The sequence below is a fragment of the Myxine glutinosa genome, chromosome 3 (genome assembly GCF_964187855.1).
Source record: "Myxine glutinosa chromosome 3, kmMyxGlut1.1, whole genome shotgun sequence".
Classification (NCBI taxonomy): Eukaryota; Metazoa; Chordata; class Myxini; order Myxiniformes; family Myxinidae; genus Myxine; species Myxine glutinosa.
Window position 1 is genome coordinate 19,967,803 of NC_136263.1, and position 5,000 is coordinate 19,972,802.

The 5,000-nt window shown below is 53.2% G+C and overlaps 2 protein-coding genes across 5 annotated transcripts in view; one reads left to right on the forward strand and one right to left on the reverse strand.

The window, feature by feature from the left end:
- DDRGK1 (DDRGK domain containing 1) overlaps window positions 1-5,000 on the forward strand; it is a 642,973-nt gene that overhangs the window by 110,437 nt on the left and 527,536 nt on the right. The gene's annotated exons all lie outside the window — the stretch shown is intronic.
- The window catches only part of POLL (DNA polymerase lambda), an 82,424-nt gene that overhangs the window by 47,096 nt on the left and 30,328 nt on the right, over window positions 1-5,000 (reverse strand). The gene's annotated exons all lie outside the window — the stretch shown is intronic.

The window sequence follows — 5,000 nt, forward strand, 5'->3', positions numbered from 1 at the left end:
ACAACTACAACTACGACTACAACAACAGAGGGGCGGGGAGTGTGCGTCCTCACACCGGCTCGGTTACCCGCCATGACCATGCGCTCCACGGCGTTACCCCGAAGGGGCTGGCTGTCAGCTCCTCGTCAGGGGCGGAGCCAGTAACCCCCCCACGCACCCAATGAGAAGCAACGTGCCGATTCCATCTGGGGCGGAGCTAACGAGCCGAGGGCGTGTCACTCCCCGCCGGATATACGCGGCCCCGCGCCGGATGTGACGTCAGATGCGCCTCAGCTGAGAGAGAGAAGCCACCGCCACCCCCAGCGCGACGATACCTCCCCGCATCTTTGGACCGGACCGGACCGTACTGTACCCTGCCCCGAGCCCAGGAGGACCTGGAGCCATCGATACCCGCTTTCCTGTCATCAACCCCCGTGTGAGTCAGCCGTTGTCCCGTTTGTCTGTCGTCTGTCCGGGGTTAATATAAGAGTGTGTCTAAGTGCCTGTCTTTCTGTGATTATACCTCTAGCCCCTGTAATCTGACCTTTCCGTACGAATATAATCTCCTCCGGAGGTCTTGAGAATTGAAACATTGGTGTCGTATTGTGTTATTGTAATCCAGCCGGGTGTCTTCTTTTTCTTATTGAGCCAGCATCGCGCGACTAGTCAACGTTCGGGCACAATCGGGTAACTTGTGCAGACGTGGTCATACCATAAAACCGCTCGGTAAATAACATCCAAGCCACGTCTGTAACAATTGGTGTCGGGAGTGAGATTCGAGGCCCGACCAAATTTTGAAGAAAAAAAAAACGAATAGAGGAAAAAAAAAAAATTTGGTCAAAATTTGGAGCGGCCGAAATTTGTTTGGTTTTACAAAACCCGAATTTTGAAAGTCGCGCTATGGCGGATCAAGACGGCTGGGGTCCGGTAGGGGAGAGTGAAGCAGGGTCGGTCCAGGACCAAAATGAGGGACATGAGGAGAGCGAAACAGCGGGGGTAGCAGACGCGCGAAATGGCGCCTCGCACATAGCTACGGCGGCCGCACCCGCTGCACAAGTGGGAGGGATGGCCCAGATGCAGGTCCTCATGGAGCAATTTATGGCGCAAATGCAGGCGTCCCTCAAACTGCAGAGTAACCAATTGGGGGTAATGGGGAACCGGATGGATGCTCAGGGTGAGCGATTGGAGGACCAAATGGGGGTAATGGGGAACCGGATGGATGCTCAGAGTGAGCAAATGAGGGTTGATAGTGGGCGATTAGAGGGCCAAATGAGGGGTACCGGTGAGAAGTTAGACAATAATTTTGAGGAGTTAGACAAGAAAATTGGGAAGTTAGACAATAATTTTGAGGGGTTAGACAACGGGATAAAAGAGGTGAAACATGGGTTAACGGGGGTAGAAAATAGAATGGCTGCCCAGGAGAATCAGATAGAGGGAGTGAAAAATGGGTTAGAGGGGTTAGAAAACAGTATGGAAGGCAAATTGAGGGACATGAGGGACCAAGCGGAAAGGGAAGTTAAACAAATGGAGCAGCAGATAGAGGGGGTCAGAATGGGGGTAGAAACCAAACTGGATGCTCACAGGGAGGAAATGGAGCAGATGAGGGTGGCATCTGGGCAGGAGATGCAAGTGATGGGAGAGGAGATCAGAAGAGGAGTGAGTGAGGAGGTCGGAGGAGTGCGCGAGGAGGTGAGGCACTGTAAGGAGCACATGGAGAAGGAGGTGAGAAAGGGGACTGTAAAGTTACAGGGGGGCATAGAGGTCCTGACGCAGGAGGTGGAACAGCTGACGGAGGGACAAAAAGAACTAACGGAGCAGGTTCAAAGGAACACTGCGGTATTAGGAGGGTTAAAAGCGACACAGAAAGAACTAAAAGATGACTTGATAGCGACGAAGAGGGAATGTCAGATGGTACGTGAGGGACTGACAACGAGGTTGGACGAGGTGATAGAGGTAATGGAGACGAAGGACCGGCAGGTGAGGACGCACATGGAAACGGTCAAGGTAGCCTTGGAGGACGAGCTTGAGGAGACGTACCGGGGAATAAAAGAGGTGAAGCAGAAACTAGAAGAAGTGGAAGAAGGGATGAGCGAAATTAAGAAGCGACGGAGAGGGGATAACAAAGAGATAAAAGAGGAAGTAAAAGAATTGGTCCAAAGTCTGTGTTTGGATCGTGATGATGTGCTCATTAACCGGATGAGGGATTCGCAGGTGATGGAGGAGAAGCGAAGAGGAAGAGGACCCGGTGTAAGTGGTGACCAATATGGTCGTGCGTATGATGCGCCAGGTGATTTAATAAGCTTGGGGGTCGAGATAGACCCGGATGTTCGTGAGAGGCCATTGGTGAAGTGTGCGACAGGTCTGGTGTGCGAAAAAGGAGGTGTGCGAGAAAGTCCGACTCTGGGGTGTATGAGGAAAGAGTGCGCTGTCAGAAGTAAGGAAGAGTGTCCACCTGTGGTGAGTGTTACAGAGGATGTAACGGGAGAGTGTGCGCGAGAAAGGTGTGTGACGGACAGGTGCATGGGGAAAGAGTGCGCTGTCAAAAGTAAGGAAGAATGCACACCTGTGGTGAGTGTTACAGAGGGTGTAACGGGAGAGTGTGCGCGAGAAAGGTGTGTGACGGACAGGTGCATGGGGAAAGAGTGTGCTGTCAAGAGTAAGGGTGAGTGCGCTGTCAGGAATGGAGGTGAAAGTAGTGAGAGCGGCATGGAGCGTGAGTTAGTTGTGACAGGTGAGCGAGGATGTACACCTGGGATGGAAGGATGCACACCTGGAATGGTAGAGCGTGAGTGGGAATGCACGCTGGAGTTGGTGGTGAGGCATGTGGTTGGGTGTGCGAATGAGGGCACACCTGTGATTGTCACAGAGGAGGTGACCGAGGAGGGGGCGCGAAGCGGTGTATTGGTGAGGTGTGCGACCAACGAATGTGTGCCAAAGTGTTCGGTGGTCAGGTGTGTGACCAAGGCTGTGAGTGGAATGAGGGTACCTGGGTGTGTAAGGAAAGGTATGAGGAGCATGGAAACGGCTGGATGTGTGAGCAAGGAACGGGCTGCGGGGTGTAAGCGTCCAGGTGAAGCATCGACGTTAGACGGGGGAGAGTTTAGAACGACTTTTAGCCGAAGCGGGCCCTCGGTGCGTGCCGGGCTTCGCGTGCCGCGAGAACCAGCGGGGATCCGAGCCACGGCGGGTTCAAAAGGACCGCCGTGCGCGATCCGTGCTGGGCCTCGCTTTGAACGTCCGTGCTCCACTAGGCGGACGGAGCGGGCGGCCCGATAGAAAGAGTCGTCATGGCGACCACTTTTTGTTGAGGAATTCCGGCAGGTCGAGATCGGGACATTGGATGGCTCCGTGCCGAGATGGTGCGTGGGATCTCGGCACGGGTAAGCCCCCATCCCTGCACCGAGTGCCGGACGCATCCAGCCGCAGGCACAAAACAACCAGCATCCATTGCTTGGCTTTACGAAGCCGGGCTTTGGACAGGAATTGGCGCACCGAGAGGCAGTAGTGAGTAGACTGGGTGATGAGGTTAGTGTTTTGGCCCCGAAATTAGAAAAAGGCGAAATTTGATGATTGGCAGTAGTGATTGGCAGATGATGGGCAGTGATTGGCAAATTTTTGATTTATTGAAATTTGATGTGCAAAATTGGTAGTGAGAGACCCCCGATGTGGTGGGATGGCAAATCCACCATCCTTCCCATGTGGGGCAAAGGAGCAATAGCTTATGGGGTGTATGGCAGTGAAAACTAGCCCGGGTGGGTTAGGATATTGTGTGTAGGGATCTAGAAGATGACATTAGGTAACGTTAAGATTAGTTAGTGACTGATACCTGTAGTGGGGACGCAGGTAGATTAGCATGGATGATAATGACGAGGGAGCGCAATAGTTTAAAGGGACGACTGGGAAGCGCAAGTTTCAGAAGGGAGTAGTTAGCTGAGATGATGCCGTGTTTGTAAGAATTGAACAGGTGTGATTGCACAGGTGTGCAACTGGACAGGTGTGTGGAGCAGTGTATGAGTAGTGAGTGTGTGGATCAGCGCGAATGCGCTTGGGGAGAGAAGGGTGCAGGTGGCACCAGGTGTGAGAGCACAGGTGTGCAGGTACAGGTGTGTGGAGAGAGTTGGAGTGAGTGGTACGGAGTGGTGTGCATGGTGCGAAGGTGTGGATGGGGGAAGAGTGGACCCCCATCACGGATACCCGGGGCGGGTAGTGTAAGTGTTAGGTAGAGGGTATAGGTAAATTGTGGTTTGGATATTGGCATCTGTGGTGCGAGGTGAAAGAATGGTATGTGGATGGGTGCGTTGGTGTTGTGGAAATGGCTGGGCGTGTAGCCTGTTAGTGTGTGTAGTTGGTTGGGCACTCCACCACTGTGAGGATGTCGGCCAGGTGAGGCCGCAAGTGGGCTCTGGGAGCCGGTAGTTGTGAGTGGGTGCCTGAGGATCCCGGGTGTGGATCGGGCAGCCCAGTGCCAGAGAGGGCACGGAGTGGGGAGAGAGCCAGAGGGCCTTCCCCTGGTAGTTAGGTTAGGGTAAGGAGCAGGTAAGCTCGGAGGCAACTGCAGTGGTGGAGGTGTGCAGGTGGGTAGACCCACTGGGAGAGGTACACGTCGCAGCCCAGAAATTGTACGAGGGCACCGAGAGATGAATCGGGGGAGTGAGACCCCAAATTGAAAAGCACCACAGTTTGGCCAATGGGAATTGGTTTTTAGAACCCATAGTGTAAGAGGGCCAATGGTTTGGCCGGAGAAAGACCCCGGGTAGTGTAAAGTTGTTAAAGTCATTTAGGAAATAGTTAGGATTGAAGAACCTGTCGCACCATACGCAGCCACTTACCTGTGGTGATGATGATGACTCCACACCTGTGTTTTCTTTGTTTGTGTTGCAGAAATGAGAATTGCTGTTGGATTTGTGAGACGCATCACGACGTGGATGAGACATTGGGGTGATTCCATCTCTCCCTCCCTAGGAGGGACTGATGATGAATTGGTGATGGCAAATTTTGATGTTGAGTTGGAAATGGCAAAT